Genomic DNA, 13,725 nt, shown 5'->3' with positions numbered 1-13,725 from the left:
CAAGTTATAGATGAATGGATTAATTTTCTTTAGTCCATCTTAAGAGAATGCCCAAGGGACATTGATAACAACTGGAAAATTACCTAAGACTTATTGACCCTGATCATTAATCATTAAATTGTCGATAATTATGATTTTAATAGAAACTATATATTTTTAGTTACTTGGTAAGTGAAACATTGAATTTGAAGGGATGTCTTATTACATTTTATTTTCCTCTTTCGAATATTCCTGAGTCACATTAACCTTAGTTCATAATAATGAGAAGGCAGCATAGCCTGTTCTAGGTAGCTAAATAAACAATTAAACCGCTGCATGAACAGGCTACGGGTATTTAGGGATAAAGGTGAATGCAATGTATTTGGGATGTGTAAATGACACTTTGATTTCAATCTCATTTCAGTAGATTCCAGACCCCATTAATGTAAACAATGAAAGTAGATTTATTTACTTAGAGATGAGAGGGGTCTTTCTGGGTTCTCTCTGTATCTGCCACACTCTGACTAGCAGCCATATCTACTCTCACAAGTTGGTGATTAGACTTTTGGGCTATTTTAAAGCATGCAGAGGACCTTTCTTTCTAAGTATCTAAGGCTTTTAAGCACAAATCCCAATTGTAAGCTTCAAGACACTTGAATCCTGATTACCTTTTTCAGTCTTTAATTACCCCAGAATCAGGTTATAAGCAAGCGGTGGTAGCAGAAAAGAAAAGTGGGGGTAGCATTCAGTGTGTGCAGTGAATTACTTCACAAGCTAGAAACACCCCAATCTCACTGACAGCCACAAACCACACCACACAGAATACTCAACCTCTCCAACGTTGTATGCACACGGAGGAGGAGAACTCATCTTGCCATGAGATCACAAAGATGTTTATAAGGCACATTGTGAACGAGAGCTAATGTCATTTTATCATGTCATGTCCCTGATCTAATCCTCCAAAGAACCAGATATTCCAAGCATACCAACACTGCCTTCTATCAGTTACACCAAAAGAATTTCCCCAACGATACATACCTAATAATGTGTGTGTGTGTGTGTGTGTGTGTGTGTGTGTGTGTGTGTGTGTGAAATAAATTTTTTAGACCCTTCTCTTGTAGAGGACGCCCCAGGAACACATTTCTGACTGAACTGTAAAGGAAATGCAGGAACATGGTTTGTTGGTTCGTTTTTACTCAGACTCAGATTAGCCTCAGAAAGATCCCCCAGTAAAAGGTCAGATTTTGAGAACATGTTTTAGAAGTTAAAATCAGGGACAGATTTTTTTTCTTCTCAGAAGGAAATTAATTAAAGAAAAGACACAAAGAAAGACAGGTTCTTGCCATTGAATTACTATAGAACATTTATGATATTCTGTTCTCAAGGCATGCTCATTAACGCCCATGGAGTGGGGTTATAAGTCCTATCTGTAGCCCGTGTACATTTGTCACACAGTTTGGTTGTTCTTCCTGTCTTTGGCTATACAATCATATGTGGTGGCTTCAATCATGTTAGTTTATGATCCACTTCAGGCCACCCAAACTCACTCAAACTTCAACTACAAGTCTAACTATTTCTTTCTTTTTTTTTTTTTTTTTTTGGTTCTTTTTTTCGGAGCTGGGGACCGAACCCAGGGCCTTGCACTTCCTAGGCAAGCGCTCTACCACTGAGCTAAATCCCCAACCCCCTAACTATTTCTTTTAAGAGATTGTGCAGACCTGGAACAGACTTGTAGAAGCATAAGAGCTCTGCTGCCTGCCACTTCCGTCTTCTCATGGAGATCCCACATACATACCTAAATCATGGCTGTGTTTTTTTTTATACAGTGACTGGAAAACACATTGTTTTACATGTTTACACACATTTGAGGGCATTTAAAAACATGATGGTTCAATGGTGTTTCTACAACTCACTGTTTTTGCAAAGAATGGCACAGATGATGTTTACATGAATTTGGGGTATGTGTGTGTAGTCTGTGATCTATGTAGAAATGCCGAAGATGACTTTGTTACTTACTGTGTTTGATTTTAAAACCTGTCGCAAAGCTCCAGTAATCCAGGTGCTGTATTGGTAAAAAAAAATAGCATTTCTGGAATTGATGGATTTCAGAAATAAATGCCATGATTATCATCAATGGAAAATGTTGCCAGAGTCTAGTTGTTACTGGATGAATCATAAAAGAAAGATATACCTAAGCTGACTTTCATCCAAGTCATTGAACTTCTAATCTTTGAAGGACAAACTCACAGAGACACACTAATGTGATCTTAGCAATCAGAAAGCTAAGGCAGAAAACCCAGTAGTTGGAGGCCAGCTTAACATTACAGATGCAGCTACAGAGAGAGGGAAAAGACAGAAGAGGGAAGGAGAAAAGAGAGAAATTCAACAATTTAGCGAAGCAAGTAAATTTAACACAAGTTGTAGGCTGAGGGAGAATGTCTGCCCAGTGTATATCTGATAAAGGGCTTCTTTTCATGCTGTAAAAATTTTTTAACTCAATAATAAAAAGACAGATGATCTAATAAAAAATGAAAAAAAGGACTTTGTATCCTACAATAAAAAATTTAAAACTCAATAATAAAAGATGGGTAATCTAATAAAAACAAGCAAAATATTTGAGAAGATGCTTATCAGATATGTCAGGACTGCAAATCACCAAAAAGTAGGGCCCTTAAAATCATTAATCAAATTAAAATTAAAACCACAATACACCACCACTGCATACCAACCTTTGTGTCTCAAATCAAGACTGGCAATTCCAAGGGCTGCAGGTTATGTAGGGGGTGCAACGCTCATATATAACTGCTGGGGAGAGTTCTACATACACTTTAGAAACAATTGTGATTAACTCTTTTGAGGTTCATCCCACCTGCTATTGCTACATGGCTCAAAGTTCATCAAGCATGAAGTCCTGACCTAAAATAATCCCTTTAAAAAGTTGGGCTAGACACCCGAGGATCCCGGCCCGCAGCAGCTCTCTGCTCCCAGACCCGGTGAGAGAGAGACCCAACCGCCTGGTCAGGTGGGCACTCCTGAGGCTGCAGAGCGGAAGAGACCACCAACACTGCTCACCCCTGCCCACATCCCTGGCCCAAGAGGAAACTGTATAAGCCCTCTGGGCTCCCGTGGGGGAGGGCCCAGGAGCGGCAGGACACCTGCCTGAGACACCGCCAGAACCTGAAAGAAACAGACCGGATAAACAGTTCTCTGCACCCAAATCCCGTGGGAGGGAGAGCTAAACCTTCAGAGAGGCAGACAAGCCTGGGAAACCAGAAGAGACTGCTCCCTGCACACACATCTCGGACACCAGAGGAAAAAGCCAAAGACCATCTGGAACCCTGGTGCACTGAAGCTCCCAGAAGGGGCGGCACAGGTCTTCCTGGTTGCTGCCGCTGCAGAGAGCCCGTGGGCAGCACCCCACCAGCGAACTTGAGCCTCAGGACCACAGGTAAGACCAAATTTTCTGCTGCAAGAAAGCTGCCTGGTGAACTCAAGACACAGGCCCACAGGAACAGCTGAAGACCTGTAGAGAGGAAAAACTACACGCCCGAAAGCAGAACACTCTGTCCCCATAACTGACTGAAAGAGAGGAAAACAGGTCTACAGCACTCCTGACACACAGGCTTATAGGACAGTCTAGCCACTGTCAGAAATAGCAGAACAAAGTAACACTAGAGATAATCTGATGGCGAGAGGCAAGCGCAGGAACCCAAGCAACAGAAACCAAGACTGCATGCCATCATCGGAGCCCAATTCTCCCACCAAAACAAACATGGAATATCCAAACACACCAGAAAAGCAAGATCTAGTTTCAAAATCATATTTGATCATGATGCTGGAGGACTTCAAGAAAGACATGAACACACTTAGGGAAACACAGGAAAACATTAATAAACAAGTAGAAGCCTACAGAGAGGAATCGCAAAAATCCCTGAAAGAATTCCAGGAAAACACAATCAAACAGTTGAAGGAATTAAAAATGGAAATAGAAGCAATCAAGAAAGAACACATGGAAACAACCCTGGATATAGAAAACCACAAGAAGAGACAAGGAGCTGTAGATACAAGCTTCACCAACAGAATACAAGAGATGGAAGAGAGAATCTCAGGAGCAGAAGATTCCATAGAAATCATTGACTCAACTGTCAAAGATAATGTAAAGCGGAAAAAGCTACTGGTCCAAAACATACAGGAAATCCAGGACTCAATGAGAAGATCAAACCTAAGGATAATAGGTATAGAAGAGAGTGAAGACTCCCAGCTCAAAGGACCAGTAAATATCTTCAACAAAATCATAGAAGAAAACTTCCCTAACCTAAAAAAAGAGATACCCATAGACATACAAGAAGCCTACAGAACTCCAAATAGATTGGACCAGAAAAGAAACACCTCCCGTCACATAATTGTCAAAACACCAAACGCACAAAATAAAGAAAGAATATTAAAAGCAGTAAGGGAAAAAGGTCAAGTAACATATAAAGGGAGACCTATCAGAATCACACCAGACTTCTCGCCAGAAATTATGAAGGCCAGAAGATCCTGGACTGATGTCATACAGACCCTAAGAGAACACAAATGCCAGCCCAGGTTACTGTATCCTGCAAAACTCTCAATTAACATTGATGGAGAAACCAAGATATTCCATGACAAAACCAAATTTACACAATATCTTTCTACAAATCCAGCACTACAAAGGATAATAAATGGTAAAGCCCAACATAAGGAGGCAAGCTATACCCTAGAAGAAGCAAGAAACTAATCGTCTTGGCAACAAAACAAAGAGAATGAAAGCACACAAACATAACCTCACATCCAAATATGAATATAAAGGGAAACAATAATCACTATTCCTTAGTATCTCTCAATATCAATGGCCTCAACTCCCCAATAAAAAGACATAGTTTAACAAACTGGATACGCAACGAGGACCCTGCATTCTGCTGCCTACAGGAAACACACCTCAGAGACAAAGACAGACACTACCTCAGAGTGAAAGGCTGGAAAACAACTTTCCAAGCAAATGGTCAGAAGAAGCAAGCTGGAGTAGCCATTCTAATATCAAATAAAATCAATTTCCAACTAAAAGTCATCAAAAAAGATAAGGAAGGACACTTCATATTCATCAAAGGGAAAATCCACCAAGATGAACTCTCAATCCTAAATATCTATGCCCCAAATACAAGGGCACCTACATACGTAAAAGAAACCTTGCTAAAGCTCCAAACACACATTGCACCTCACACAATAATAGTGGGAGATTTCAACACCCCACTCTCATCAATGGACAGATCATGGAAACAGAAATTAAACAGTGATGTAGACAGACTAAGAGAAGTCATGAGCCAAATGGACTTAACGGATATTTATAGAACATTCTATCCTAAAGCAAAAGGATATACCTTCTTCTCAGCTCCTCATGGTACTTTCTCCAAAATTGACCATATAATTGGTCAAAAAACGGGCCTCAACAGGTACAGAAAGATAGAAATAATCCCATGCGTGCTATCGGACCACCACGGCCTAAAACTGGTCTTCAATAACAATAAGGGAAGAATGCCCACATATACGTGGAAATTGAACAATGCTCTACTCAATGATAACCTGGTCAAGGAAGAAATAAAGAAAGAAATTAAAAACTTTTTAGAATTTAATGAAAATGAAGATACAACATACTCAAACTTATGGGACACAATGAAAGCTGTGCTAAGAGGAAAACTCATAGCGCTGAGTGCCTGCAGAAAGAAACAGGAAAGAGCATATGTCAGCAGCTTGACAGCACACCTAAAAGCTCTAGAACAAAAAGAAGCAAATACACCCAGGAGGAGTAGAAGGCAGGAAATAATCAAACTCAGAGCTGAAATCAACCAAGTAGAAACAAAAAGGACCATAGAAAGAATCAACAGAACCAAAAGTTGGTTCTTTGAGAAAATCAACAAGATAGATAAACCCTTAGCCAGACTAACGAGAGGACACAGAGAGTGCGTCCAAATTAACAAAATCAGAAATGAAAAGGGATACATAACTACAGATTCAGAGGAAATTCAAAAAATCATCAGATCTTACTATAAAAACCTATATTCAACAAAATTTGAAAATCTTCAGGAAATGGACAATTTCCTAGACAGATACCAGGTATCGAAGTTAAATCAGGAACAGATAAACCAGTTAAACAACCCCATAACTCCTAAGGAAATAGAAGCAGTCATTAAAGGTCTCCCAACCAAAAAGAGCCCAGGTCCAGACGGGTTTAGTGCAGAATTCTATCAAACCTTCATAGAAGACCTCATACCAATATTATCCAAACTATTCCACAAAATTGAAACAGATGGAGCCCTACCGAATTCCTTCTACGAAGCCACAATTACTCTTATACCTAAACCACACAAAGACACAACAAAGAAAGAGAACTTCAGACCAATTTCCCTTATGAATATCGACGCAAAAATACTCAATAAAATTCTGGCAAACCGAATTCAAGAGCACATCAAAACAATCATCCACCATGATCAAGTAGGCTTCATCCCAGGCATGCAGGGATGGTTTAATATACGGAAAACCATCAACGTGATCCATTATATAAACAAACTGAAAGAACAGAACCACATGATCATTTCATTAGATGCTGAGAAAGCATTTGACAAAATTCAACACCCCTTCATGATAAAAGTCCTGGAAAGAATAGGAATTCAAGGCCCATACCTAAACATAGTAAAAGCCATATACATCAAACCAGTTGCTAACATTAAACTAAATGGAGAGAAACTTGAAGCAATCCCACTAAAATCAGGGACTAGACAAGGCTGCCCACTCTCTCCCTACTTATTCAATATAGTTCTTGAAGTTCTAGCCAGAGCAATCAGACAACAAAAGGAGATCAAAGGGATACAGATCGGAAAAGAAGAGGTCAAAATATCACTATTTGCAGATGACATGATAGTATATTTAAGTGATCCCAAAAGTCCCACCAGAGAACTACTAAAGCTGATAAACAACTTCAGCAAAGTGGCTGGGTATAAAATTAACTCAAATAAATCAGTTGCCTTCCTCTATACAAAAGAGAAACAAGCCGAGAAAGAAATTAGGGAAACGACACCCTTCATAATAGACCCAAATAATATAAAGTACCTCGGTGTGACTTTAACCAAGCAAGTAAAAGATCTGTACAATAAGAACTTCAAGACACTGAGGAAAGAAATTGAAGAAGACCTCAGAAGATGGAAAGATCTCCCATGCTCATGGATTGGCAGGATTAATATAGTAAAAATGGCCATTTTACCAAAAGCAATCTACAGATTCAATGCAATCCCCATCAAAATACCAATCCAATTCTTCAAAGAGTTAGACAGAACAATTTGCAAATTCATCTGGAATAACAAAAAACCCAGGATAGCTAAAGCTATCCTCAACAATAAAAGGACTTCAGGGGGAATCACTATCCCTGAACTCAAGCAGTATTACAGAGCAATAGTGATAAAAACTGCATGGTATTGGTACAGAGACAGACAGATAGACCAATGGAATAGAATTGAAGACCCAGAAATGAACCCACACACCTATGGTCACTTGATTTTTGACAAAGGAGCCAAAACCATCCAATGGAAAAAAGATAGCATTTTCAGCAAATGGTGCTGGTTCAACTGGAGGGCAACATGTAGAAGAATGCAGATCGATCCATGCTTATCACCCTGTACAAAGATTAAGTCCAAGTGGATCAAGGACCTCCACATCAAACCAGACACACTCAAACTAATAGAAGAAAAACTAGGGAAGCATCTGGAACACATGGGCACTGGAAAAAATTTTCTGAACAAAACACCAATGGCTTATGCTCTAAGATCAAGAATCGACAAATGGGATCTCATAAAACTGCAAAGCTTCTGTAAGGCAAAGGACACTGTGGTTAGGACAAAACGGCAACCAACAGATTGGGAAAAGATCTTTACCAATCCTACAACAGATAGAGGCCTTATATCCAAAATATACAAAGAACTCAAGAAGTTAGACCGCAGGGAAACAAATAACCCTATTAAAAAATGGGGTTCAGAGCTAAACAAAGAATTCACAGCTGAGGAATGCCAAATGGCTGAGAAACACCTAAAGAAATGTTCAACATCTCTAGTCATAAGGGAAATGCAAATCAAAACAACCCTGAGATTTCACCTCACACCAGTGCGATTGCCTAAGATCAAAAACTCAGGTGACAGCAGATGCTGGCGAGGATGTGGAGAAAGAGGAACACTCCTCCATTGTTGGTGGGATTGCAGACTGGTAAAACCATTCTGGAAATCAGTCTGGAGGTTCCTCAGAAAATTGGACATTGAACTGCCTGAGGATCCAGCTATACCTCTCTTGGGCATATACCCAAAAGATGCCTCAACATATAAAAGAGACACGTGCTCCACGATGTTCATCGCAGCCTTATTTATAATAGCCAGAAACTGGAAAGAACCCAGATGCCCTTCAACAGAGGAATGGATACAGAAAATGTGGTACATCTACACAATGGAATATTACTCAGCTATCAAAAACAACGAGTTTATGAAATTCGTAGGCAAATGGTTGGAACTGGAAAATATCATCCTGAGTGAGCTAACCCAATCACAGAAAGACATACATGGTATGCACTCATTGATAAGTGGCTATTAGCCCAAATGCTTGAATTACCCTAGATCCCTAGAACAAACGAAACTCAAGACGGATGATCAAAATGTGAATGCTTCACTCCTTCTTTAAATGAGGAAAAAGAATACCCTTGGCAGGGAAGGGAGAGGCAAAGATTAAAACAGAGACTGAAGGAACACCCATTCAGAGCCTGCCCCACATGTGGCCCATACATATTCAGCCACCCAATTAGACAAGATGGATGAAGCAAAGAAGTGCAGACCGACAGGAGCCGGATGTAGATCTCTCCTGAGAGACACAGCCAGAATACAGCAAATACAGAGGCGAATGCCAGCAGCAAACATCTGAACTGAGAATAGGTCCCCTATTGAAGGAATCAGAGAAAGAACTGGAAGAGTTTGAAGGGGCTCGAGACCCCAAAAGTACAACAATGTCAAGCAACCAGAGCTTCCAGGGACTAAGCCACTACCTAAAGACTATACATGGACTGACCCTGGACTCTGACCCCATAGGTAGCAATGAATATCCTAGTAAGAGCACCAGTGGAAGGGGAAGCCCTGGGTCCTGCTAAGACTGAACCCCCAGTGAACTAGTCTATGGGGGGAGGGCGGCAATGGGGGGAGGGTTGGGAGGGGAACACCCATAAGGAAGGGGAGGGGGGAGGGGGGAGGGGGATGTTTGCCCGGAAACCGGGAAAGGGAATAACACTCGAAATGTATATAAGAAATACTCAAGTTAATAATAATAAAAAAAAAAGAGAGAAAAAAAAAAGTTGGGCTAAACCACTGAATCCAAATGCTAATCAGATGATGAATGACAAATGAGCTCCGGTCGTTGAAATGTCACACTACACTGAAAGAGATCCTAAGAAGACAACAGGTAGATGAGAGGCAGGACAATACAAAGCCAAGGAAGCTAACTGTGAAGGGTGAGCATTGTAGCCATTCTAATGGAGAAAAAATAATTTTAGTAGTATTGCTGCTTTACAATCCTGTACAGTCTGCTTAGTATATATAAATTCTTTTGCACAGTTGACTTTTGTTTGATTGGTGTGTATTGGCTTATGTGCCAGTAACTTTTTATCGTATATCTTGTAGTTTAATTAGTTTTTCATCATAATCTCTCTTGAAAGTATTTTTTTTTCAAATTTCACATTTCCTTTTCAAATATAGCTTTGGCTTACTTTGTTATTTAGCTCGAAATATTTTCTAACAAGGTTTTTTTTAAAGGATGAGAGGAACCACTAAGGATCTAAGTGAGACCCGAGACAATCTCTGCCCACAACCACTCTGCAAGGGTGGGGCAGAAGACACCCACAGGTCTGAGCACTGAGGTGAGAAAGCGGTGGAGAAATGATAGAAAGAACATTGTGTGGGTAATGGAGACTGGCAGATCTGGAGACCCAATGGTAGTGAGGGACAGCCTGGTCCAGAGCACCCTGGCTGCCACCTGAGACAACAATGGCAAGGTCCTGGCTCCAGTGGTCAAGGACCACGTCTGGGTCTGTGGCCCTGCAGCACCAGTACCTGTATCAATGCCCATGGTACATGTTACCCGCAAAGACCTGGTCTGGGCTGCAGCCTGGGGTTGTGTTGACGTCTAAGGGCTGTGCGGAGCTGGCCCCACCCCTCACTGGCTTCTGCATGGCCTGAACATGGGACAGATGGTCCTTCCTACCCCCACCACTCTCTAGCTACTTGCATCAGGTCGGAGAACTGGTCCTACCTGTAGCCTGCTGCCTCACTCACTTGGCAGCGTAACCTCGCACTTCCCACGGGGAGAACAGTAGAGTTGTCCCTGGTGATGGTGCTGTTGGCTAGCCTGCCCCTCATGAACACAGTTGTTGCATTGGAGAGTAGGACCCAAAGGTGTAAACTGAGAAGAGCTGGTCCTGCGCCCTAGCCTGGGAAGGGCAGGAGAGCGGGCCCTACTCCTCACAGCCTGCAGTATTTGGGGAGAGTGGTATGTTAGAGGCGGCTCCAGAGGGCATGAGTGAGGTAGAGTTGTTGGGCTGATCAGTTCAACTACAGCCAGGCCAATCCAGGACTTTGAGTTGGCCTACCATAATATCTGTCTCATCTAGGAACTCTTGCAGAAAGCGAGGGGTCTGATCCTGCAAATCCATAGCTTCAGGACCTCTAAGACACAGTATAGCAACAGGAAATCCAAGAGCAAACCAGGTGAGGTTCTAATATTAATAGTGTAAAAGGAGCTGGTGGCCTTGAACCGGACCAATGACTCATTGAAATGAACATTTGCAAGTAAAAGTGTTTGGACAACAGTCTGTAATGTGGGATATACCACGACACACAACAGATTCTCTGTCAAGATTTTTTTGGAAGGTTGCAAGGGCAAAAGGTGGGGACAGGGCAGATAGTGAAATTGGGGTACAGGATGTGAAACACATAAAGAATCAATGAAGAGGGTTCTTGTTTGGTTTTGTTTGAAGAGTCTGAGTCCATCAGTTATGACACATGGTATGTTTCTATATTTTAATAAGTATTTGAGTGGGGTTATCTTAGGTAACCTCTAAATTTGCATATAGACATTATATAATCATAAATTCAATAGTATGCTTTCTTGTAATGCATGTATATATGTACCGCACATAAACTCTCAATAGTATCTATGTGTTCATTGAACTGTAGCTTGGCTATCTACAAGAATATAATTCTATACATGTTGAACACATAGAGGCTGCTTTTCCTTCAAATTATTTCCTAAGCAGTAGACTATAACAACTACGTACACAATCTATACATTGTTTTAAATTCTGTAAGTAGTCTAGCTATAGCCTAAAGTTCACGAGACGAACATGTGTTACATGTATATACTGCATCGTTTTATAGGAGCAGTCATGGCCTCACCCTCCTCAGGAATCTGGAATCAGGTTTCCATTGATATCTAGGTGTAACTAACTGCATTTTAAATTGAGCTCTACCCCAAGATGTTTACAGATTTTGTTAAATTGTTTTTATTACCTTTTCTAAATGATTACTTAAAGTATGTATGAAATTTATTGGGTTTTCTATATTTGATGTAGTCAGTTTTGTGCACATTCTACATAGTTCTGAACAATTTGTTCTTGCTTCTTGGTCACCGTCATTTTATCTGAATATAGTAATAATTCATATTGCTTCTCTGTTAATTGCCATCCTTCCTTTTCATTTGCTTGGACGGAACATTCAGAACTTGATCTCGTGTGACTAGAATGAGTCTAATGAGCTGACAATTTCCTGGATGTTAGTAAGAGGGAAGGAAAGTCTCCTTAACAGCTGAAGCAGGTATTGGACATAGGTTTTAGCATTTTTGATGCTACTTTGCCGATAGGCTGGAAGGTTGGTTTATGTCCTCCCATTGTCAAGTGATGCCAGAGAAAAGAATGGGGGTGGGTTTCTCATGAGTTTCTTGCTGCAGGAGGAAACAAGCAGTGTAAGAAATGCACAAACATACAGTATGTGGACAAGAAAAGCTCACCTGTCAAGTTACCAGAGGGAGGAGTCAGTAGCCTTGACTTTGTCCATGAAGGCTTCTATGGTAAGAGTACAATGTGATGTACAAGGAGAGAGAGAGAGAGAGAGAGAGAGAGAGAGAGAGAGAGAGAGAGAGAGAGAGAGAGAGAGAGAGAGAGAGACCATCCTTTAAGCTTGCTAAGAATCCTCTGTCATGATGTAGTATGTTCATTGTGCCCCTGATGGATTCCTTAGGGTGAGTATATGATGTCTGGCTATAATCTGTCGAATGAAAGTAATATGGGCTCGTATTATGTCATTTACATGATGAGTTATATGAACCGATGCTCTTGAAACTAAATGAGTTGTTCGTGCTGGCATGGATGTTAATTTATAATCCAAATATTTTATAAAGGATTATTAATAAGTACTGTTGAAGTTTTACTCAGTTTAGCTGAAGATTACTAAACAAGGATGAGTATTGGAGTTTTTCCTTTTTTTCCAAATGATTTTGACTGTAGTTTATTTGATAAGAGATAGCCGAAGTAGGAAATGGAAAACTGCCTACTTCCCAGAAAAGTGAAATTCTATTAGCCTGGATGCTTCTTTTATAATGGTTTTAGTTTCTTTCATGGTTTATTTAACATGACATTCTCTTGACATTTCCTCATACTTTGTAAATAAATCTAAAGTGAATTTTTTACATACATATTATTAGAGATCCTACATTTTATGTATATATTTTTCATTTTTGTTTTCATGCATGATGGTTAAAAATTAAGCTATGCGTTTATACCTTAGAGTCCTCATTGTCAAATCTACTGGTAATTGTTTTTAAAACGTGATCCATAGCACTGAAATAAAAATCTAATCTCTAAATTCTTCAATGCTTAAAATATGACCGATTACATTGCTTATCAATGTTTTCTTCTAAACTTTTTATTTTTAATATTATTTCATGTAGAATATTTGCTCAATATCATCTGTATCTCGTCTGTTGTCATAGTAACCACGGTTCTACTGATTATCAATTATGAATAGAAACAGTGCATGTAATTAAGGCTGGACCCTTAGCAGAATCTATACTCAAAGTAACAATGTATTGGATATTATCCCTATCACTGTATTATTCATACACGACATCATACAAACAACAACAACAACATCAACAACAACAACTGCAGAAGACAAGGTCATCTGCAATCTTCTCTGCCTGTCTACAGCATCTGTATTCAGAGTAGATACAAGGTCAGGAAAAATGAAAGTTGGTATCTGGAAGTTTTAGGCATCTCTATACACCCTTAACTTCGAAATAAGTCCTTTACAAAGACTTGCAGAAAATCAACTACAGGCTATGCGAATGAAATCTGCCTTCATTCTTGAAGTGTCAATTTTGTCTCAGAAAAATATTGAAAAGTTAGCTTGCTCTCCAGAATGTCTTCCTTCTCATCATTATATCTGATTTTAACAAATGCATCTTAATAATTAAATATAACAAAAATGAAACAATAAATGAAATATACTCCTTTTTTTCCACCTACATTGTCATGGAAAATCAACTATTTCAGTGGCTGGTTTAATAGTAACAGCTATGACTTACACATGAGACTAAAAATCTAAATTTAGAACATTCATGCTTCAGTTCAGTGGTGAGACAGAACCCATCCAATAT

Source organism: Rattus norvegicus, chromosome 2 (assembly GCF_036323735.1).
Source record: "Rattus norvegicus strain BN/NHsdMcwi chromosome 2, GRCr8, whole genome shotgun sequence".
Taxonomy (NCBI): Eukaryota; Metazoa; Chordata; class Mammalia; order Rodentia; family Muridae; genus Rattus; species Rattus norvegicus.
The sequence above is the reverse complement of the archived record's forward strand: the minus strand, read 5'-3'. Positions refer to the sequence as shown.